Source organism: Gracilinanus agilis, chromosome 5, assembly GCF_016433145.1.
Source record: "Gracilinanus agilis isolate LMUSP501 chromosome 5, AgileGrace, whole genome shotgun sequence".
In the NCBI taxonomy this organism is placed as follows: Eukaryota; Metazoa; Chordata; class Mammalia; order Didelphimorphia; family Didelphidae; genus Gracilinanus; species Gracilinanus agilis.
The window spans coordinates 255,221,706-255,247,265 of record NC_058134.1 but is presented as its reverse complement, the minus strand read 5'-3'; the positions used below and the strand labels follow the sequence as shown (position 1 = coordinate 255,247,265).

General features: G+C 38.1%; 1 protein-coding gene across 1 annotated transcript in view; it reads left to right on the top strand.

The window, feature by feature from the left end:
• SYT1 (synaptotagmin 1) overlaps nt 1-25,560 on the top strand; it is a 474,588-nt gene that overhangs the window by 359,240 nt on the left and 89,788 nt on the right. The gene's annotated exons all lie outside the window — the stretch shown is intronic.

Sequence of the window (25,560 nt, the reverse complement as noted above, 5' to 3'; positions counted from 1 at the left end):
TGTGTGTGTGTGTGTGTGTGTGTGTGTGTGTGTGTGTGTGTGTGTGTGCTCAGTAAAGGCTTAAAAAATCTTTTTGATTGACTACACACCAAGTTATAGAAGGGTTGCCATCTGCGTTCACTGGGAGGGAATTTCTACCCTTGGCATCTTGGAATGATTGAATTAATTATATTTCAAATTTTCAGTAAATCATGACAGCAAAGATAACTGATTTTTTACCGATCCAGCCATGGTCCTCTGAGGTCAAATGTGCTTAACATGGAACAGGCTGATGGTTACAGTTTGCTGTACATGGAGGTGGTTTAATCCTTTTTGTAAGCAAATTCACGCTAACTGTAATAGGCTCTGAGAATACAACTCGGAGAGTACACATTCCGAGACATAACCGCTAAGACATGCTGACACAGAGCTTTCATTTATTGGTCCATTAATTTACCAACCAGTGCATCAGTTTCTCCCTTGAGCTCTGGTTACTCCCCAGTTGTGTACTAGGTACCTTGGAGAGCTACATTAATTCCTCCAAGTTACCACAACTTTGTTTAGGATCTTACTGCTTCAATGTGCCTAAGAGCAATTTGGGCACAAAAGATACAGCTCCCTCTAAGAATGTAAAGGAGTATTTAATGAACCCAGATGTGAAAGATGCAGAAATATTTGTCTTTACAAGAGGAATTCATTCCCAGGGCTCTATTCAGTATTCAGAAGTAGTATCTTTAGAATCACTTTTGATGCCTGTCTCTCTCTCCTCCTTGTAGCCAGCTGTCAAGTCCTACCAATTATTTTGTTGTAGTAGCTCATAAATTCTGCCTTTCCTTCCTATCCCTCAGCATCACCCAAACTTAGGACTTTATTGTCTTATGTCTGGATGATGTTGGTAACCACCTAATAGGACTCCAAGCTTTAAAAAGCTCTCATAATTTCAGTCCATCTGTATAGCAAAACTACCATTTTTATTTCTGATTGGGTCTATGATTTCTTTGAAATAGGACACGCTCAGGGGAGGAACCTCTCTCTACCAATTTAGATAAGTACCTTCTCTGCAACTTGGAGTCGAAGGATCTCCAGGTTATCATCTCAGTAGATAGAGCACTGAGCCTGCAGTCAGGAATACAAGTTCAAATCCAGCCTTGGGCACCAGCTGTGTGACTCTGGGCAATTCACTTGGTCTCTGCCTTAGTTTCCTCAAATGTAAAATGTGAATCATAATAGCACCTACCTCACAAAGTTATTGTGAGGATCAAATGAAATAATATTTGTAAATCATAAACTGAGTGGATAGAGTGCCAGACCTGGAGTCAGGAAGACTCCTTTTCCTGAGTTCAAATCTGTCCTCATACTTACTAGTTATGACCCTGGGCAAGTCACTAAACCCTTTTTGCCTTAGTTTCCTTATCTGTAAAATGAACAAGGAAATGGCAGTGCCTTTCCCAAGAAAACCCCATATGAGATCACAAAGAGTCAATCAGACATAAAGGAAATTGAATGAAGAACAAAAATTGACATAAAGAATGCATCCAATAAAACCTTGCATCTTGCCTTCCTTCCTCTCATTCTGAGTGATTTTTGGCAGTGTCCTGTAAATCTTTCATAGATGATTCATGCAGAACATAAGGACCTTTTATCTAATTCCCTTGAAACTACATAGATATCAGGGCAACACATGAATGGTCCTTCAGTTTATTTCTTACTTTCACACTATTAGTGGCCCATCTCAGACCTATTCTGGACATCTATCTCTTTGATGACATCCCTTAAAAAGAACAAAAAAATCCCCTAAAATTTCCAATTCTTCTAACGACATAAGAGGGGAAACATTCATCACATATATTAATGCAAGAGGAAATGAACCATTTATTTAGCATCTACTATATGCCAGACACTGTGCTAAGTGATTTTCAAACATTATTTCATTTATTTCAAGATTTTCCTGCCATTTTGTTAACTCAAAGCTTCACATTATTGATTTCTAAATTGATACAGAATATTCTTTCTCTACAGATCTTTGCTAATATAATCATAATATACATGATTGCATACCTCCCTCATATTCTCCCATTGGTAAGCTTCTCTAAGCTTCTCACATCTGTGTTCACTTAACTCTTACTCTCCTATTGGCACATATTCTTCATGTTGAGGCAAATGTTTACAGTTCTTTGTTTAAGTATGACTTTCTTTTCCTTGCTTACTTTGGGTTTCCAAACATAAAGAGTTACTCTCTTTCTCAAACATCACACTTTTTTGAGAACTTGGGAATCTGGAGTCTTCTAATTGGATTCTTCTTTGTCTCTACATTTCAGAATTAGAAGTCTAACTGTGCTTTTGACTGAAAATTAGATAAAAGACAGTTATTTCTAAATGTAAAAAAATAACATTATCTTAGTTTGTAAATGACTGGAAAGCTTTTACAGCAATATTTTCCTTTCAACTTCAATTTACCTCATTAAGTTCAAAATTAACAAAGCGAAAGTTAACATTTAAGGATGGTGGTTCTGCCTAGCCACGAATTGCTATATGCTAATGATTACAGTTTTTTGCACTGTTTACAAATGCTAATTTAACTCAGTAAAAAAAAGTTATTACACAAGAGTTTTGGTTTTCTTTTCTTTTTCTAACAATCAAGAGAGGGAAAAGATATTTGATTTTTGTTTAATGAAAAAAAATTTTAAGGGTTATGGTATAGTTATAAGGGGGCATCTAGGTGGCACAGTGTATAGAATGTTGGGTCTAGAGTAAGGAAGTCCTGAGTTCAAATCTATTACTAGCTGTGTAGCCCTCAGAGAGTCACTCAACCTTGTTTGCCTCAGTTTACTCATCTGTAAAAATGATCGGGAGAAGGAAATGGCGAACCACTCCAGTATCTTTGCAAAGAAAATTCTAAATGAAGTTATGTTGAGTTTGACACAACTACAAAATACACACCCGGAAATCATATATAGGAAAAATAAAGAAGTGAAATTTAATATTGTTGTGTATTTATCTATGAAACCACCAGCAGATTATGACTAGGCTCATACTAGGATAGAATAGGATAGTTTATGTACTATAGGATATAGATAAACCATACTACTCACACTATATTAAAAGTTTACTATATAAATTATAGTAGGGAATTATTAATTAATTGGGAATTAATGGGAAGTATTAGTTACTAAACCATACTATAGAATGTTTGGTCTGGAGTCAGGAAGACCTGAGTTCCAATCATTTACTAGCTGTGTAACCCTGAAGAAGTAAGTGGCAAAATACTCCAGTATTTTTGCCAAGAAAATCTTAAATGAGATCAAGAAGACTAGGACATGACTGAAACAACCAAACAACAACATAGTAGAGCATTATTGGCTTTGTAAATGTGTGTGACCTTTAACAAGTCATTAACCTTTTGGGGTCTCAGTTTCCTCATCTATAAAATGAGAGTGATTGAATTAGTTGTCCCCTCACTTCCCTCCAGTTCTAGGAGGACATAACTGAGAGTCGTGCTAACCAGTAACATTAGAAGAAGTAGCTGTATTCACATAATCACAAATGTATTTCTGAGTATTTAAACTCTACTAGATATCAATGAAAAAATAAAAAAGGAAGAGTAGGTTCAATATGACTTGCTACAGATCTATTCTGGAAATGACTGCATTATCAACTTCCCATGTTCCAAAGGGACAAAGCGTTACGGTACACAAGATGATAACCCTAGTATGGCATAGCATGACATCACTAACAAGAGATTTATGATAACATACTAGTGTCTTCTTAGAAGTATTACAGAATTACATGAAATAAGGCAAGTAGTTCATTCTAACAATGCTTGCCCTTAAGGTGAAGAAAGTTGAATAGGAACACATTTTTACAAGCAGCAACTCTGATTGCAATTTAAATGAACTTTTTGTTAGTAGAAATATTCAATCCATGGATTACTAAAACTGACTGATGATCAGAAATGCCATAAAAAGTTATTGAATTTTTTTTTCATAGAAGGGAAGTTAGACTATGCAATCTCTTAAGATTTCCTCCAACTCTAAGATTAATTGATACTAAATTTAGAGTGAAACAACCCAATGAGAAAGAAACAACTCTTCTCTTATGATCATAGTTCTCCTTCAATATTCATTTGCTGCGTAAACTAGAGTGTTTGGGTATAGTTATCATCATTTATAAAGAAATCATTTATGGGATTAGTCAAGGGATACCTTTTATCTTTAAAAAAAAAAGATGTTCATCATTCACTCATAGCTTTTTTGGGAATCTGACTCTTCTTTGGGATTTAGGATTATAGAATTTAGAGTTGGGTAGGACCTCTGGAGTCATTTCTTCTAATTACCCTCTCCCCTTCTGAGAAATTTTTATACAATCAACAATGGAGATGTGCATTGTACCCTCCTGAGAAATCTATGCAGTGTACAAGAAATATGTCTCCTTTGAAACCTAGGCTATTTAATTGATCCTGAGGGAAATGCTTTGGAAACAGGGAAATACTAACTTCAATAATTGATCTGCTTATATTTAAAGTCAGATGATTTAGCTATCCTCCAGTCCAATCCCCTCCATTCATTTTACAGATGAAGAAATTGAGATTTGGGAGAGAAAATAATTTCCCCTAGATCACCAAGGTATTTATTTCCAGAGCATAGCACTGCACATGATTTCAGTATTGAAGCCCTTTGTTCCTCTGCCCTTCTCTACCCTTAACTAGCCTATTACTACCACCACTACTACTCTTGTCCCTATTTTCCCATTTTTTTGTAATCTCCAAACTACTTGGAGTTAAAACATATTTGTAGTTTAGAACCCTAGCTCATGTTGTTGTTATAATTATTCTTATTTTCCCTTAGATAGTCAAACTTTTATTATGAGTCTATGATTGCTACCTACAGGGAGAGAAGAAAGATTAATATAAAATTGCCATTGCCCTCAAGGCACTGACAATCTTAGAAGGCAGCTAAGAAATATATACAAATAACTAATACCAAATGGGATAGGCTCTGTTTACAAAAGGAAAAACAGAATTTGGAGAGTTCAAAGAAGAGGGAAACAGCTTCTAGCTGAGGGAATCAGTGATGGTGTCCTCTGACAAGTTACTGCATTGAGCTGAGACTCAAAGGATGAGTAGGATGATTCTTTCTCCTTCCTTATGTCCATTCTATAACAAGTCATAGCAGAAGTGGGCCTGCCATCTCTTCTGGAATCTTTTCCAGAAAACTGTTCTTGGCAGTTGCTGTTTTATATCCCACCATTGGAACAGCCAGCAACACCACACAGGGTTTTTTGTTGAGTTTTTTTTTTTCTGTTATATGAACTGAAAACCAAATAGCCAAAAGTAGGGCCAACAAATAAAATGGCAAAGACTCCTCTGAGCCAATTGGATCGTAGTAAGCAAATTAATTTGGCTCTGGTGCCTAGATCAGGCAGGAGTATGCAAATGAACTGGCAGAGTTTTTGAGCTAATGAGTCATGAATATGTAAATGAGCTGGCTGTGATGTCAGAAGGCTTCATCATAATTTTAGTCTTGGAGATTATAATATAAAATTAATCCTGGGCCACTTCAGAGTAGCTGCTCTAATTATTGATCAAGGTACCAGAAATTCTAAGATGAGAGTTCATTGGTCTAGAAAAAAATTCCTTCATTCATGAATCTTAAAATGAGATCACCATAAAAACACAAAATCATTGGATTTGAAGGGTTTCTTTGCAAATCACTTTACTTCTCCTGTGGACCTCAGTTTTCTCATCTATAAAATAGTAATTACCTCACAGAATTGTTTTAAGGAACAAACAAGGTATGATAAAGTGCTTTGCAAATGTGTAAGAACAATAGAAATACTCATTATTATTATCTTTCATACATAATGCTTCCCAAAAAAACTTCCTTATGCAGAGATCTTGTCATGTCATTTCTCTGCTTAAATTTCCATTTTTTTTGGCATTCAAGACATTTAATAATCTGATAGCAGCCTTCCTTTTTAACCTTGTATTGTTGTCCTCCACATGCTTTATTTTCCTACCTTCTTTTCCCTAAATATACTCTATGCCTCTTCATCTCCATGCCTTTGGTCATACCAATCTATGAGTCTAGCATATCATTCCTAAGATGTAAACTCATTGATCTAGAAAATAAATTCTTTCACTCATGAAATTGGGAATCAGATCACCATAAAACTCCAAAATTGTTGGATTAGAAAGGATCCTTGGACAAATTCTTACCCATCCTTACTCTGTTTTAAACTCTGTTTCTTCCATAAAAGAAGATCTTGGCAATAGGGCATATTCAGCATATACGATATAGTTATCTGGTTTGGGATCTGATTCCTCTATCCAACTATTTATTCTTGAAAGCCAGTGTGCAAAATGACCTATTTTACCTCAGAACCAAGGACAGTTCTATAACCTTCTTCTAGTTTAGCATATATAAGTCTGTTGTCTTATCCTCCATCTTGGCCTTTGGGGGAACAAAACACAGGAAAGGGTAATTCTCAGTGGAGAAGTCAGGGCTGAAGGGAGGATGGAAGGATGATATGACAATGATGGCAGGCAATAGAGAGGAGGGAGAACAAGATCTTAGCACCCAGAAGCATCTTAAATCATCAATTTAGAGTTGGAAATAATCTTATAGATCATCTCTTCCAAACCCTTCACTCTTCAGATGAGGATGCTGAGATCTAGAGAGGTTTAACAACTTGCACAAAGTCGCCCATGTCATAAGAGGCAGAATAAGGATTTGAATGCAAATCTTCAGTCTTCACAAAGACAGCAAGCATGTGTTCCATTGCACCAGGCTCATTCTCAGTTTGCCAAAGGTGATCAGGCATCTGACAGAGGGAAAACTGAAGACAAATTCTACCTGTTTGGCTAGGAATGCACTCCAAAATATGTGATAATAATGCAAAATCTTGCTGAATATACAAAATAGCATGTCTTCTACAATTTGCTCTTGAAGCCATCTTTCAAGCTGAAGGTTTTCATTGCTTCCTTTTCTGAGCACTAATAAACAGTTCTTTAGTAATGCATTTTAGAATTCAGCCAGGAAGCAAACTGAAGCTCCCTCGTGGGTGATCAGTATTTAAAGTGAATCTAGTCTGTTTCAGGAGGTACATTCCTAACCTTTGGAGGTAAAACAAAAAATATTGTCCTCTCATAATATGTCCTTTGAGATACCACTTTCAGAGAAAAAATACTATGCTTTATGTCCATCCCAGGATTATGTTTTCATGTGGTCCCTCTCCATCCTCAGCTGTTATCCTCTGGAAGAGAAAAACAAAAAGTAACTTTTTGTGGAATTTCTTAATTAGGTTATTGTATTGGGAGAGCCAACCATTACACATGTGGCTGTGAGTTTAAATTGTAGGTGACACAGTCTTACTAAATAAATTCTATTTTGCCCCATTCAGTAATGCAGAGATTTTCCTAATAATAATTCACATTTACATAGAGCTTTGGGATTTGGGAAGTATTTCCCTCACGAATCATTATAAGATAGGTAGCACAAGTGCCATCCTCATTTTACAAATGAGAAAACTGAGGCACCAAGACTTGCTATACATGGTCTTGTTCATGATCTCAAAGCCTATGAGTGTCTGAGATTCGAAGTCATTTCTCTTAAATATAGCCTTTCTCCTATACTATGATGGCTCTCAGTAAAGCAAGATAAGGAACAAATAAGAAAATATACACTTTTTTTTATTCTTCCTTTAGCTTCAGCTAAATAAGAATATATTCTCGAGTTCATAGACTTAGATCTAGAAGGAACCATAAGAGGCCAGTAAGTCCAACTCTTTCATTTTACAATTGAAGAAACTGAAGGATAGAGAGATTGCATAACAAAGCCATATAGATAGTGAGTGTCTATGATAGAACTCAAACTCAAGTCTTTGTGACTCCAAGTGTAGTCGTCTAAATGCTATACAAGCCAGCTACCTGTGTACATATGCATATACAGGGACATAAAGTCCATAAAAGCATATGATCAATGAAAAGTCACTCTACTCTAAGAAATGGTTCAATGGAAAAATCAAATCCGTTTTTATCTTTATCTGAACTTGGGAATCTGCTCCATTTCCTACCACCACAGCAAATTAGCCAGAATTGTTAAAATTCTGTCCATCAGCACAAAATGGCTATGCTAGCCCATTGGTTAAAGAGGCAGTGTGCTCTAATGTCATGAGCTTTGAATCTGGAAGCCAGAATACCTGGTTAAAAACCCTGACTCTGCTCCTTGTGTGATCTGGGACAAGTTGTTTCTCCTCTCCAAGCCTCAGATTCCTCATCAGTAGAATGAAGGGATCAGATTGGAGGATTACCAACTAAATCTATGATCCTGTGATTGATATTTATTTTTCCATTTGCCCACTAAACGATTTGAGCATCCATTACCTTAAATCTAACCTCATTTTCTGAGAGCTGCATGTTTGCAGTGGAACAAGAGCCACCTCTAGAGTCCAAAAAGACCTGAGTTCAAATCCCACCTGGGACACATACTGGCTATATGACCTTGGGCAAGTTACTTAACTACTCAGGGCTCCAAGCAATTCTCTAAAGTATTGGTGGGAGAATTTTCTTCTGTAAACTGTGAATTCTCTATATCAATAATATCACAAATATGGATATCTCCACCTTCCCCCTCCCAAAATAAAAGAAACTCAACTTTAGTAAAAACAAATATAGTTTGGGGGAAATAAATATATACTTTAAATTTTGCAAATGTTATCTAAAGCCAATCAAACTTAATATAATGGTCATCATTTTTATATTTTATCTCCTTTTTTTCCTCCCTATTTTACTTCTAATGGAAAAATGGGATGAAGAAAGGCCTCAAAATGGAAAGGAAAAAAAGAATTAACCATAAATGCATGCAGTAATGGAACTTTACCTCAATGCCAATCATAAACTACATGGTAGCACCTTCATTTTCTGTGTCAGAAAAAGTAGAAAATGCAGCGAATGGCAATCTCAAAGCATCTCTTTACCCAGCAGGAAGAGATAAGGGAATGGATGAGCATCTTATAATCCATTTGGGGATTTGGGGGCTGCTTCTACTGACTAATACCTTGAAAATGGAAATAGAAGGCAACCATAGTCGCAGATAATCCTCATTGCATTGCTAAAAGCCTTATTATTGGCCATTTTGACTGGAATATGAGGTTATTGCTGGTTTGGGCATATCCTCCAGACCTGGTATGAGAAAACTAGATATCTTTACGTATTTTTTTTCTGTATATATAAGCTTGATTAGTATGTTCTTATTTATTTGGCTGGAAGAGACCTTTTTTACAATGAAAGAAATATGCAGTATGCCTATAGACTTCACCAATTTTGAAAATGCCAGTCCTGAAGCAACATTTACTTACACTAGAGCAATGGTAACAAATGTAAATTGTGTGAGGTTAGTGGGTTCCCTTTTTGTCTTTGTATCTGCAGTGGTCTAACTTGAAAGCTATTTAAAATTTGTCTAATAAAATTGAATTGATGAGTTACAAAGATGATGGGTCTCAATCTTGATAGAAATTATATCAGCCATTATGCAGCCAAAGTGATAATTTAACAAATAGTCTCCATAGGATTGCTAGCTGAAAGGAACCTAGAGGAGAGTCCAACTCCTTCATTTTACAGACAAGGAAACGAAAGCCTGGCTAAACAGTTTGTTCAAAGTCAGAAGGATAATAATAATTAGAGGTAGGATTTGACTCCAGAGTCATTACTCCATCCCCCTCCATCTCTGAAATTCTGTGATTCTGGTATGCTCATAGCTGAGCTGGGGACAGGATGGGAGAGAAGTAAAGTGTATTCACCCCCATCTCTTCCATCTAGGAACTCCTCTTGGCTGTGCCTCTAGTTGGGAGAGGGAGACTTATAATAACAAGCCATAGAGAGAGGCTCTTTATACTCTGACTCCAGTGCCCTGGGAGCACCACCTTAAAATCTAAATTGTCTCATGCATGCCCAGTAGAAAGGTGCACAGTGCACACTGTAGATCAGCTAGAGGACTGCTATTTATTTCCTTCTCATGAGACCCACCCACAAATGCTCATTGACAGAAAAACGGAAACAAGAAAAGTCATTTGTAATTACTTTTCAATTCTTCCAGGAAGTTGAGGCTTCAACGTGAAAACAGGAAGCAGTTTGCAGGACAGATCAGTAGGCATTGTATACTTCCCCTCATCTCTCCACCATCCAAACATTTCGCTCTGGATCCATGTTTTCTGTCAAGGTCAAACCTTGCTCATCCTCCTGCTAATAATCATCCTCTCCGCCTAATTCTAGTCAGCTCAGACTCCAAAGTCCCCATTATCTGGAACTCATGAGGCTACCTTCAAGGCTGGAGATGTCTATCTCAGTATCACCAGGCACTTGTGCTCAGGATAGAAACACAAAGCAGCAAAGGTAGCCAAGACCCTGCTTAGTTGTTTTCAGTGACAGGAGCTCGAGGATGTCAAGCTTGGTTGGGGTAAAAGATAAAGGAGAAAGGAGGGTTTATTCTACCCCATCCATCTCAGAAAGCCTGGCAAGGGAGAACTACTTGCCACATGCATGGGATTGTCAAAACCAGAAACTTTCTTGCCTTTTAACTAATGTAGCCCCCTTCTCACCCCCATCCCCTCTTGCCAGTGGTTGATGAGTTCACAGATAGTACTAAGTGTTTGTTGCATTATACCTAAGGGAAGGACCAAAGTCCTTTCAGCATTGAAAAGACTGCGTGTTTGGGTACAAGAGACTGTGCAGCTAAGGGATAAGAGTGGGTCGAGCACCGGGCTTGGCATCACGAAATCTCATCTTCCTAAGTTCAAATCCAGTCTCAGATACTTGCTAGCTGTATAACTCTGAGCAAGTCACTTAACTCTGTTTGGAAATTCAGTTTCCTCATCAGTCAAATAAATTAGAGAAGGAAATGGCAAACCACCCCAGTATCTTTGCCAAGAAAACCCCAAATGGGGTCATGAAGCATCAGACATGAACGAAACAGATGAACGACAGACAACAACAGTTGGACTTTTCAGGGTGTGCAGTAACCAGAAGAGTTCAGGGTGGCCCACTATTTCTCTTCCCTACCTACCCTGGACACCAAGAAACAAGCCTGTACCACATGGTATAGACCCTGATTCTCATGTGGGAGCTGGTCCATTTAGAAAATCAATGGTAATTTACACATTTACATTACAGATATGACAGATTTCATCTGTTGATTTGACATGGATACATCCAAATCCTAATTAACGAAACAAATATTTTCTCAGCACTTATGTTTAAAAAAAATTTTTTTTAGCATTTTTAGTTCACACTAACTTATTCTTACCTCCCCGGCCTCTGTTGCTGAGCAGTAGGAGAGAGCATTTACACTGGCTTCTCTTGCTTCTAAATCAGAAAAGATTTTAAAGTATGATGCAATTACTTCGAGCTCAAAGCCTAAAAAAAGAGAAAAAAAAGATGTTACTTAAAAAAAAACAACTTATATTGATTGCAAAGTGTGCATCAGGTCATTAGCTCAGAGATTTTCATCAGCTATTTTTGCAGGCATGTGAATACATTTAAGGGAATCAATCGAGCTATATTGTTCCACTGGTGAATGGAAAGTTTCTGTGACAATCAGCAGAAACCAAGACCCCATGCCCCCCGAAATACTTTTCTGACATCTCGAAACTAGCATTTTTTTAAACAGAATTTCTACGTGATAGAAGTTGACCAAACTCTGAATTATACTTTTGGAAGCAGGTCAAAACACAAGCTGCCAATTTGAGTTTTTCTGGACAGATAGAAAACATTCTTGAATTTTTAGCACCTTCTTTGTATGCAGGAGAAAGGGTGTCAATGTAAACTGTCCCAGGGAATTATACTATTTTGCAGAGGACCTTCAGTTTGCTATAATTAGAAATCTATTTTCAACCAACAGAAAGATTTGCCCTCTGTTTTATAAAAGGATTTGGGGGGGCTAAGGGGTAGAAGAAGTTTAGAGGCAGGTTTTTAAAAGAGCTAGTGAATGCTTATGAATTATGCAAGTCTGAACTTTCATTTTAATACCTTCATTAAAATATAAAAACCTTAAAAGCTTCCCAACAGGAATTTAACTCTATAGAAATGCTTTATAAGTGCTCTGACCTTGCCCTGAGGCACACCTAAGGCATGATTTAATAATTATTATGAAGGAAAGTATAATAATAAACTTCTAGCTGGAAAGGCCAACATATGTCCATGCTGCTCAGGCCGCCAATGGAGCCATGACTCTGGCACAGTCAGGTACTTTCTCTCTACATGAGGCATGATTTCCTTTCATTTCGTGTGATTTGCAAGTTATCTTGTGTTTCTTTCTGGTTGATAGCAATGATGCCTCTGTGGTACCTTACGCACTGAGTCACAAAACTGATCTTAGGTTTCAGTCCAGATTTTCTACTCTTAGGGTTTCAGCCCAAAGGCATCAGAAAAAGAAAAGTAGCTCTGGTTGTTCTATTTGTAAGAGCAAAGAATAAGAGGGAAGGGCATGACACGCTAAATGTTCAGTGTTTGAATAATGAGTGAAGAAATTATGGCATTATGGTCTATCAGTGAAATATAGTATTATAGCATCATAAATAATGCTAAATAGGAAAGTATAAGAGGAAATATAAAAAGTGAATATGTGAAGGGATGCAAAGGAAATTCAGCAGAGCCAGTATTTTGTATACTTTGACCATATGAGAGAAAAAGAAGGAGAAAGAGGAAAGAAGGACAGATAGAGCAAGTAAGGAGAGAAGGTACATGAAAAGAGGAGAAGAGGGAGGGGAAGAAAAGGAGTCGGAAGACAGATAAAAGGAGGAGAAAATGGAAGTGGGATGGAGTATAGGAAGGAAAGGGGAATAAGAGGAAGGGAAGAGTGAGAAAGACAAAGAAAGAGAAAAGATAGGAGGAGAGAGAGGAAAGAGTAAGAGGGGGAAAGCAAAAGGTTGAAAGGAAAGCAGGGGAAAGAGAGGAGGCAGAGAAAGATGAAAAAGAAAAATGGTGCTGATTGGATGTGGATTCATATCTCAGGTTCTGCCACTTAGTCTGTCAACAAGCATTTATCTTTTTAAATAATATTTTGTTTTTCCCCAATTCCAGGTAAAAACAATTATTAACATTCATTTAAAAATTTTTGAGTTCCAAAGTATCTCCTTCATTCCTACTTTTCCTCCCTTCTACACTCCCCAGAAGATAAGCAATCTGATATAGATTTTATATGTGCAATTGTATCAGACAGCTTTTCATATTTAGTCATTTTTAACAAGCATCAAGAGCTTACTATGTTCTGAGCACCGTGCTTAAGTTGTTGGGATACAAAGAGGGGCAAAAGAATGGTCCTTACTCTCAAGTAGCTTACAATGTAACCTCAGTCAAGTTGCATCATATCTCTAAACCTCAATTTCCTCATCTATAAAAATGAGGATTGATTCCCAGATAATCTCCAAGGTTCCTTCAAACTCTAGAGCAGTGATTCCAAAAGTGGGTGCCACCGCCCCCTGGCGGGTGCTGCAGTGATCCAGGGGAATGGTGATGGCCACAGGTGCATTTATCTTAACTATTAATTGCTATTAAAATTTTTTAAAAACTAATTTCCAGGGGCACTAAGTAATATTTTTTCTGGAAAGGGGGCAGTAGGCCAAAAAAATTTGGGAACCACTGCTCTAGAGCAATGATCTTGTTATCCAGTGTGTGTGGAGGGGGAGGGAGATGGGGAAACAAGGAAGGGGAGAGACAGAGACAGACAGACAGACAGATCGACAGACAGACAGACAGACAAAGAGAGACAGATATGAAATTTTTAAATCTTATTTTGTTTGATTAGTTAGTTTATTTTGGTTCTTCCTTATTCAATGCTAAGACTTTTGGGCAAAATTGTACTCTTTGTTCTTTTGATTATTTACTTTTGTTGATGTTTGTTAACATTATAAAAAAAAAACAAATTCTGCCCCTCAACCAGCTATAACACCATATTTAAACATGAGGGGCATGCCCAGCTTCCTTGGAGGGACAGTCACCTATTCAATACTGCCCAATAAGGACCTCTCAGTCATCAAGCTCATGATGAATTTGCTACCCACTCCCATGCCCCTTCACTATTCTATTCTTCAATTATAATTCTTCAACTCCTTACTCCCAGAAGATGCACATTTTAAAACCAATACCAGAGTTTAACCTCTTCTCTTATGGTGCATTTCTACTCCTTTAGAGACTCTATGGACCATGCAATTTAGTTTTCTAAGGAACCAAGTTCACTTCCCTGTGGTGTTGTTCTCTCTTATGGTAATGGAGTCCATACCAGTTGGAACGTGGGACCAGGCTAATTGGGCAACCAAATAGGTATGGATGGGAAGGATGGAGCCTATGTCATCCTAATTATCAAGCTAATGCCTGGTTACAGGACAGACTCTCTCTATCTCTCTTTCTCTCAAATAAAAGACCCAAAAAAAATGGAACCTGCTGTTGCTATGTCAATTTAAATAGAAGTGGCAGCAATTGGTCCCAAAGCAACCCCCGCATGTCTTTCCAAATAACTATGCCCCAGCTAATGAATACCTAATTGGATACAGTATGAGTCAGCATTCATTGCTCATGCTGGTGCATAATTGAGTGGTCAAAAAATCCAAATTTCATTTAGGGCTGCCAATCCTCAAGTCTCTCCTAATAAAGCCACCTTCATCATGGCAAGGGAAGTAGCAGGCAAACCCCCAATCCTTGCAGGCAGGGACCCTTTGACCTTGTGTAGCTTATGTACTTAGCTGACACTTTCTCCCACAAATGAAGTCTACCCCGAGGATGTGCCCACCCGGGAACAAAGAGCCTGCTGAGCCTAATGAGAAAAGAGGGGTTTGATTAGGCAGTGGACATGCCACTTGCATGAGTACTACATTCTGCCTCCAACCAAATGAATTACCCTACTTACTGAAGTGTTACTGACTGACAGGAAAACCAGATCAGTGAAAACACCTGCTTTCCTCCTAAGCAAGAGAGGAGACAATTTGCATGATTTTGCCCTGATACTAAAGATCTTTGCTCCATAACCATTTTCCATTAACCAATCAATCAACAAGCATTTAAGTACTCAACATCTGCTGGGCACTGATAAATAGTTGGGGACACAAAGATAAAAAATCAAATAGTCCCTGACCTCGAGGACTATGCACTCTATTAAGAGAAAGCAGGTACCAACAGTTGAGGGACCAAAAAGGGCTTTCTGTAGAAGGTGGCACTTGAAGGAATTATAAGGGATTCCAAGAGGCAGAGATTAGAGGTGAGTGGATACCAAGCATATGGGATGGTGAGTGCCAAAGGGGAAGAGATAGGAAATGGAGTGACCACTTTGGCTGGACCATAGCAAGGGATACATAATAAGGCTAGAAAAGTGGGGTAGGGCTAGCGTTGATCCTAGAGGCAACAGTGAACCACTAGAGTGTATTGAATAGGAAGGTGATGTGGTCTGGTCTCTTTCTTTTAGGAAAATTACTTTGTCAGCTGTGCTAAGGATGGAATGGAAAAGGGAGTGACTTGAGAAAGGGAGGCCGGTTAGAATACTACTGCCCATATAACAAGAAGAATATTATTATTATTAACAATAATAATTATTATTATAAGTGACATCCTATGGCCATTTCAATTTGAACTCCATCTAACATAAAAATGAGAACAATAATAATAACAACAATTTATAATAGGAAGTTTCAGTGCACAAATGGATGAAGGCAATATCCACAGATGCCTCAGTCTCCTCCATACAAGATACATCAAATATAAAAGCATCAAAGAGAAAGTCTTAGTTGAATACATTAAGAGACTTCTTGGCATCCTGAAGACAAAGATGGATAGGAAGAACTCATTTAGTACCTATCCAACACCAGGCTTCATGTATACTGTTAGAAAATACCCCAATAGCAACAAAGCAAACCTGAAAAATAGTTTAAAAAATCATAGAGAAAAAGCTGATTATAGAAAGATTAACCTTTCTTTGCCAAAAAAGTGGAAGTTGATTGATAGACATTCTTAATGGCTCTTAAATACTTAGCAAGGCATGACCTTGCTTGGTAAGTTTCATAGACTGCTAGATGATAAATCCCTTTACTACAAGTACAGACCTCAAGATGTCTTGTAAAACTCTTAAACAGTCTTAAACAAGATCACTATCTCAGAGTAGACTGTTGCTTGCAATTATCCAGATGTGACCTTAATCCATAAAAATTAAAGAATGTTTTTAATAGATGTTGCTATACCAAATACTCACAAATCCCAAGCTACATAGAGTGGAAAGCTTTTAAAGTGTATAAATTGACCAAGCCAAGAACAAAATCATATGGGAATTGAGAGGGCCAGTAGGTGGCACAATGGATAAAGTGTCAAGCCTAAGGTCAAAATGACCTGAGTTCAAATCTATCTTCAGATACTTCCTAGCTGTGTGACCTTGGGCAAGTCACTTAGCCCCATTCACACAGCCCTTGCCCTTCTGTCTTGTTACTGACAGGTTATTTTTTTAAAACCATATGGGAATAAAGTGAGGTCTATGACATTTCTGTTGTCTTCTCTGCTACTGGTTGTACTCTGTTCCAAGAATGCTTTCAGTGAGCCTGCAGAGAAGGATTTCCATCAAAATATCATTTTCCAACTACAAAAAGCAGTATAATATATAGTCCATGCAACACAGAATATAAAATAAAAATAGGTTGGTGGCTTGTCTCAGGAATTGTCCTTGAAAACCATAGAAAAAGATGAGGACAAAATAGTGGGAGAAGTGATGACGACGATAACATTTTGGAGCCTCTTAAGGCTTTTAAAGGATTTTTTTTTAATTTAAAAAAAAGTTTTAAGTGTGAATTAATATCTCTTTGACTAGAGTCAGGAAAAATATTAATACCTTCCTTGCAGGGTTGTTTTGCATTTCATATGAGCTAATGAGATAATCAAATGCATCTTATATGAGAATGTAAATGACTTTGTAAACTTTTTAAAGTATATCAATGTCACTTAGGAATAGTGGGAGTTTTTTTGAGGGGAGGGTCCCAGAAGAACAATTTTATTCACACAGGCAGCCCCTGGTATGGAGACTGTTTCTCCAGAAAATATAGTATTAGAGAATTGTCTGGGACACTGAATGGTTTAAGGACTCATCCACAATAAAGTAGATAGAATGTGTCAGAGCCAGAATTTGAATCCAAGTCTTCCAGTTCCTAAGGCTGCTACATTATGCTGGGTCTCATTATCACCATCATCATCCTCCCATTCCTCCATCCTGATCCATCTTCCTCATCCCCAAAGCTCAAAGATGAAGGAGCCAGTACAAAGTGGTAAGGTCTTCGAGGACAGGCACTGTATCACTGTTGATCTTTTGACACAATAAACGTTTCTCTTACTTCATGGAAGGCATTGGGTGTGAGGTGCTGGGGATGCAAAGAAAAGCTAAAAGCTAAAAGTTTCCATTCCTTTGGGAGGATGCAACAATTCAACAGATAAATCCATCCAAAGACAAAAGCTTGACAGTCCTTGACCTCGAGGAGCTTATATTCTCTCAGGAGAGACAACCAGGACTAGGGAAGAGAATCCCTAACTTGGAGATGAAGAAAGGCTTCCTGTAAGGGAGGATGGTGCCTGAGCTGAACCTCAGGATCCCTTATCCCCTTGCTCTTAAAACTCTTCTTCCCAGGAGGCAGCTGAGTAGCTCAGTGGATTGAGAACCAGGCCTAGAGACAGGAGGTCTTAAGTTCAAATCTGGCCTCAGACACTTCCCAGCTATGTGACCCTGGGCAAGTCACTTAACCCCCATTGCCTACCCTTAGCGCTCTTCTGCCTTGGAGCCAATACACAGTATTGACTCTAAGATGGAAGGTAAGGGTTTAAAAAAAACTCTTCTTCCCAAATAAACATTTGCTACGAGGGTGATTTGCTGTCATTGGTTTTTTTTTTTAATGATTATATTGCTTTTTTTTTACCTTTTCATAAGATTGAATTAAATCTCTAGGTGAAATTTTAGCCTAAAGCATTTAATCTAGGAGAGAAGTTGCAATCCCTAAGCAACCAAAAATTGAGTTTTTTTTTTAAATTTAATTACCCTGCCTACATACTATTACAGCCTATCAAGATGTTTCTTCTGATAACTGCCACTTGAAATAAAATAAATCTAATTAGTCTGGCACACTCTTTAATGCCGCAAAAAGAAAAATAAAAAAAAAACTAATGCTTTATGGTATTCAATAGGCAAACTGAATGCTTGCCTCTGAGTTGCTAATTGGAGATGGAATTGTTCTGCAATTCAGGTGATGAAGTGACCAACGGCAGGATTTCTTCTCAAAATTTCTATTCACTTGCTTCTGGGGATAGAACCTCTTCTTTTATTCATCACTTCATGACATCCTTCCATGTGACTTATGCAATGAGATACCCTGACACAGACAGCAACAATGTCTTTGTAGTCCTTGCTCTGATAAGATTCTCTTCTTTTTAACCCTTGCCTTCTGTCTTGGAATCAATACTATTTGTTGGTTCCAAGGCCAGAAGAGTGGTAAGGACTGGGCAATGGAGGTTAGTGCCTTGCCCAGAGTTGCACAGCTAAATAGTATGTGAGGCTAGTTTAGAATCCAGGACCTCCCATCTCTAGTTCTGACTCTCAGTTCACTAGCTGCCCACTTAGCTGCCCCTGCTGATATAATTCTAAGGTGGGGCATGGAAAGAACATGGTAGCTTTGGATTCTGGGCTTAAATCCCTCCTTGAATGAATGAATGAATACTTGCATGACTTTGGACAAGTCTCTAAAACTTTCTGGGGTTCTGCTTCTACTTCAGTAAAATGGAAACCAAGGCTACAGGAGGTTTATGTGAGGTCATACAAGAAATGCAAAAGGAGGTGAGACTAGATATTTAGGGTACCATCTAGTTCAAGATCTATGAACCAGCGACCACGATAGTGACTTTTAAAAGCCCTTCACAGGCTGACCTCTTCTCTCCATTGCAGTCTTCTTATACTTATTCCCTCCACATACTCTATGATCCAGTGACTCTGTCTTTTTCACACACGGTTGTCACCATGCCTGGAAAGCTCTCTCCCCTATTCTCCACTTCCCCAGTTTCCTTCAAGACTCAGGTCAAGGGGGCAGTTGGGTAGCTCAGTGGTTTGAGAGCCAGGCCTAGAGATGGGAGGTCCTGGGTTCAAATCTGGCCTCAGACACTTCCCAGCTGTGTGACCCTGGGCAAGTCACTTGACCCCCATTGCCTACCCTTACCACTCTTCTAACTAGGAGCCAATACACAGTATTGACTCCAAGATGGAAGGTAAGGGTTTAAAAAAGAAAAAAAAAAAAAAGACGGGTCAAATCCTGCCCTTCAACAAGATCCCTTTCCTACTCCTCCCTCCACTGTTCGTCCTTTCTCTCCCAGATGACCTTACATTTTCTCTCTATGTAATATGAATTTATATAGTTGTTTGCATGTTGTCTCTCCCCCATTAACTAAGAGTCCTTAAGTTAAAGCACTTGTTTCCCCCTCTTTTTTTTAATCACCACAATTTAGCATGGCATCTGGCATATGCTTTCCGTTTGTTAAATGCTTGTTAACTGACTCATCAAAATGACAAATAGTGTGTTATTTTCGTTGTTTAGTCATTTTTTTTCATTTTGTATTGCTCTTTGTGATCTTGTTTGGGGTTTTCTGGGCAAAAATACTGGAGTTTGCCATTTTCTTCTCCAGCTCATAGTACAGATGAGGAAAATGAGGCAAACAGGATTAAGTGACTTGCCTAGGGGCATACAGCGAGTAAGTATCTGAGGCTGGATTTGAACTCAGGTCTTCCTGACTCCAGGTCTGATTTTCTATTCACTGAGCCACCTAGCTTCCCCCAATAGATAGTGTACTATAACCATAGAATTAGAGGGCCAAGACTTAAGAGTCAGAAGAATATGATGGTGGGACCATAGGCAAAGCATTTAAACTCTCAGTGCCCTGAGGGCAACCCTTTGAATTGGGCATGAAAGGAATTTCCACTCTAGAAGTCCTCTTATACTTCTGAAATCAAAGGTCCCCAAAAAAATAGCTCCCTAAAAGATCTCTCTCCAGTCATATAGCTTCACAATTCTGTTGAGAATGGGTACAGCTAGGAGGCTTGTTACTTCAGTGCACATTCCTGAAATTATCTTCATTATGTCTCTCTTTTATCTTCAGTAAATTTCCAGTGGAAAAAAGACTAGGCTGTGTACAGTATTACACCCAACTGATCATAATTGTTCAAGCCGAACAGCAGAATTTGAAGAAGGGTTCAGGGGGAGTGGTTTGCTTGTTTTGGTTTTTTCCATAGAACTTACTATTTTATTAATGTAAGAATCTCCCAGGGAAGAAACTTCCTCCCCACATCTAGATTGGCACCTGCTCTGGAACTTAAAGTGTTGGAGAATTGTTGGACACAAGGATGGGTAGGGAAAGGGGTATGTGACTTGGCCAGGATCATACAACCAGAATGCTTGAAATCTTCCTAGCTTTGAGACCCATTCTCTCTCCAGGATACCATTTTGTTAGTGATGGTTTTTCAGTCATGTCTAACACTTTGCGATGCCATTTTGAGTGTTCTTGGCAAAGATAGTGGAGTGGTTTGCCATTTCTTCCCCCAGCTCATTTGAAAAGGAAACTGAGACAAGCATGGATAAATGATTTGCTCAGAGTCATACAGCTGGGAAGTATCTAAGGCCAGATGTGATCTCAGATCTTCCTGATTCCAGGTCTGGCACTTGATCTGCTGCACCACTTAACTACCCTGTTCATGATGCCTAACATGATGGTGATTCTATTCTCTAAAATCAGCATATCTTTTAAGTCCAAAAGTGACTCTCAGTTCATTCACAATTACGATCCTTCAGGATTCAATGGTGTGGTGGGAGTTTATTGCTTTGACAGTCAAGAAAACTAGACCCAAGTCCCAGCTCTTCAGTGACCAGGGCTAAGTCACTCAGTTTTGGGGAAGTCAGTGAGTTTCTCTGGCCCTCTTTTTTCCCTCATCTGTAAAATGAATGAGGTGGACTCCCATCAAATCAAGTCTAGACATCAAGCATTTCTTAAGTACCCGCTACAGGCCAGTCACTGTGCTAAGTGATGGAGATACAGCAGAGTCCCATGATTCTATTAGAGTCTTAACAGGGTAATGATTTCCAGTTGGGCATGAAAGCCCATATGCATGCAGATCGGCAAGTTTAATAGATGAACAGAAAGTGCTCTTAGGAGTAGTAAACCTCTGTGGTTCGTTCATTCCTTTAAGTGTGTTTATTTTTACCCAAAAATAATATCCAGAAGGACTTCTTGGTCTTTTTAGGGGCCAGAAAGTGACAAGGTTAATGCACACAAGTTTATATAATCCTAATAACATCACACAAAGATGAGCAGCCATGAACCAGCAAGCTCTGGATTCCCCCTGGGCAGACAATCATACAACACTAGTAAATTCCTGGGCAGTTTTAATTAATTTTTAATCATTCCCAAAGCTGGGCCTTAGAGATTCTAGCTGAAAGGCTTCCTGGATTTTTTCCTCTTTTTTTTTCTTTTTGGACTTAGTTTAGCAAGACATGTAAAGGGGCATCTAGATGACTCCGTGGATAGAGACCACCAACCATATTATCATTTAAGCTATATAAAGCATTTTCCTCATTAAAAAGACTCTCTAAGGTACAGAATACAAATAAATTAATGTGCCCATTTTATAGATGAGCAAACTAAAACTCAGAAAGGTAATGACTTAATAAGTGATCATACTGTCATTAAGCATTAGAGACAAGACTTGAGCCAAGTTTTTCCCTTAGGACTAATGTTCCCTCCATAGTACATTAGACTTAGACATTCATGTTTGCTAAATCAAATTAAATAAAAGACTTTAGATAAATAAATCATCTGACTTTGAAGTCAGCAAGACCTGAGTTCAAGTTGTAGGACTCTTAGCAAGTTAACATCTCATTGTTCTAAAGCAACTCTCTAAGATTATTAATCTGCATCAGAAGAAGGAACTTCCCTACGCTGATGAAATCCAAGTTCTATCTAGATCAAAAGCAACAATAACAAAACGTTAATGTTAGACAAAATGGTCCTTAGAATTATTCTGATTGAACTTTTTTGTGAAAGCACATTTTGCCTATACAATGAAGTTCTTCCTATTCAGAGTAACTGATATTTCTGAGCTTCTACTAGTCATGGTACTATGGAATTAATCCCATAATAATCATTTTGCTTTGCCTCGTAAAGGTTCTTGAGTAAATAAATAAATGGAAAGAAGGAATTTTAGCCTAGAGTTAAATTTATTTTTTAAAAACACTTTCTGTCTCATCAGTACTGTGTATTGTTTCCAAGGCAGAGGAGCAATAAGTTCTAGGCAATGGGAATTAAGTGATTTGCCCAGGGTCACACAGCTAGAAGTGTCTGAGGCCAGTTTTGAACCCAGGACCTCCCATCACTAGACCTGACTCTCTATCCACGGAGCCACCTAGCTGCCCCCTAAAATTATATTTAGGTTTCATCTCTTCACTGTTCTGCTGCCCTAGTTGGTGGACGTCAAGCTGAAATTGATTTATCTAGCTTTTCTCGTAAGTCATTGTTTAGTTAGAATATGACAGAAAAGCCAAGGGCACACTCTTTGGCATCTCTAAAGAAAATAAGTGGTTTGCAGAGTAGCATATGAATATGAGACCATATACAGAAATCTAGAAATTTGAAGTTTTAAGGAATCTCACATTATAGAATTTCAAAGCTGAAAGGGATCATAGAGATGTTCTAATCCAACCCTTTTGTTTTATGTGAGAGAAAACCAAGGCTTGGAGAGGTTGCATGATTTGTCTAAGATCACACAAGCCAGGAGGAAGCCCAAGTCTTTTCTCTCCTAGCCCTTGACTATTCCATGTTCTTTCTACAAGTCATTTAGTCCAACTTTTACCCATTCCCAATAGTCTTTCTAGAGTTATCTCTAGATAAGGATCACCTAACAAATTTCAAAACCAATTGCCACCATAATAGTCTTTTTGTTACATAAGTGGTCCCTCTCTACTTCACCTCACTTTGAGTTTTTTTCTGAGATTCCTGGTAATAGAGAGAATATATAGAAAGTGGATCTATGTATCCCTACATCCCATCCTTCCCCTCTGCCATACACACTCATAAAAATCTTCACACTACTGAGATTTTAAAATCTGAGATCATTTTAAAAGGATAAGGGAGTAGAGTGGAAATTGGACTTCTTCACTCTAATACTTTTGCATTTATTGAGTTCTTTAAGGTTTACAAAATGCCTTTGCAAATACCATTTCATTTTGTCTTCCCAATTATCCTTGGAGGTATAATTATCTCCATTTTATAGATAAGGAAACTGAGGCATTCAAAGGTTAACAGGCTTGTTCAGAGTCATTAAGTGATTAAGTGTCTGAGGTCATATTTGAATTCAGATCTTGACTCCAGACTCTAAGCCTAGCACTTATCTACCTCATCATCTATTTGCCTGTTCTATATTTCCAGTCAGCAATGAAGTTGTCAAAGTATTGAATGCATTTGTATAGCTCCTGGAGGAGTCCTGAAGAGGATGGTTTACATAAGACTAGACTCCTTTCACTTTGAGTAACAGTAGCTATTATTAAAAATGTATCAGAGCAAAGGCATCTTAGAAGAACAAACCTGGAGTCCAGAGGACCTGGATTCAAATCTGCCCTCTGACACTTTCTATCTGAGAGACCCTGGACAAGGCACGTAAACCCAATTGCCTAGCCCTTGTTGCTCTTATATCTTAGAATGGATAATAAGACAGAAGGTAAGGATTTTTTTTTTACATGTAGCAAAGCAAAAAAATTTTTAATTACCTTTTAATTAGTTTTTTAAAATAAAATTATGTCTATGGTGGCTTCTTTGAGTCCTTCCTATTCATCATTTATTTTGGTGCTGTCATATTCTATCATGTTCCTGTACCACAGTCCATAAAGCCATTCTGAATCAGTTCATGGAATGTTTCTCAGATGTCTCTGAATTCTTTCTATTCATCATTTTTATGGCATGGTAATACCCCATTAGACTCACACATCATAATTTATAAAGCTAATCTTTAGTCTGTATAAATTTAGCCTTTCTAGGTCTTTGCTACCACAAAAAAGGGTGTAGCTATGAATATTTTTTGTGTATAGGGGACTTTCCTTTTTTTCTGAAACCCTTACCTTCCATCTTAGAATTAATACTGTGTATTGGTTCCAAGACAGAAGAGGGCTAAACACCTGGGTTCAAGTACTTTGCTCAGGGTCTAGAAGTGTCTGAGGTCAGATTTGAACCCAGAACTCCTGTCTCCAGATCTAGTTCTCAATCCACTGAGCCATCCAGCTCCCCCCAAGGGACCTTTCTTTCTGTCACTAACCTCCTTGGGGCATATTCTTGACCCTGGGAGAATATTCAATCATAATAACAGTTTTAAAGGTGAACTTAGCACAGACTATACATATGTTTCCAATTCAAGAAGAAACTGAAATCTTTAAAATGACAGATAAGCTAGTTTACAAATGCTGCTGACAACTATCAACATTCTTTCTTGTTCTAAATACCAAAACATGAGTCAAACCCTCAAAATTCCCTCATCACCACATATCAGGGAAGTGTGGATAGAAAACAAATATATGTAGGTTTAATAAAAGCTTTTGAGAAACATCATGGGAAAAGAGAGAAAGCCAACCTTGGATTCAGAAAAACTACGTGGGTCCAAGGTCTGTCTCTAATACATACAAGCTGAATAACCCTTAGCAAGACTTTTTAACCTCTTTTCCCCAGGCAATTCTCTAAAACCCTATATGTAAGGGAATGAATGTTGGATTTGAAGTCTTTGTGATTGGGCCAGTCACATTTCCTCTAAGTCTCAATTTCTTCATCTCTAAAATGAGGAGGTTGGACTAGATGACCTTTCTGATCCCTCCACTAAAGCTATGATCTTGGGAAACTATTTATAAGTTACTGACCTGCACCGATAGAGGGAGTTTTTATGCTGGAAGATCCCTACACAGATGAAGTCTAAGATCCAGCCCCCAAAATTAAAAGATAAAATCTAATATTTATAGAGAACCTTACATTTCATGATGTCCTTTCTTCACAATGACCCTGTGGAGTAGGTACGATAAATGGTATTGTCCTACTTCACTGAAACTCTGAGATACAAAGAGACTTGATCATTGCTATGTGGTCAAGAAATGACAGAGCCAGGAATCAACTCTACTTTCTGAGTCCATGTCCTATCTTCTTTGAGTCCTTATCATATGAAGGAACTGGAGATTTTTAACATAGAGATGATTCTTGAAGACCTCTAGAGTCTTTTCTAGCTTTGAATCTCTGATTTATGATCCTGCAAGCTTCAGAGTAGGAAAGGGGCAGCAGAGAGACCTAATGGGTAGTTCAGATATCTGAAGGATTATCATGACACTTCCCAGCTGTGTGACCCTGGGCAAGTCACTTAACCCCCACAGTCTAGCCTTTACCAATGGAACCAATATACAGTCTAGCCTTTACCAATGGAACCAATATACAGTATTGATTCTAAGATGGAGGGTATTTTTTAAGTGGAGATGGGTTTCTTTCCTCTTGATCCTTTTCCCCAAAGGAGGTCTTCA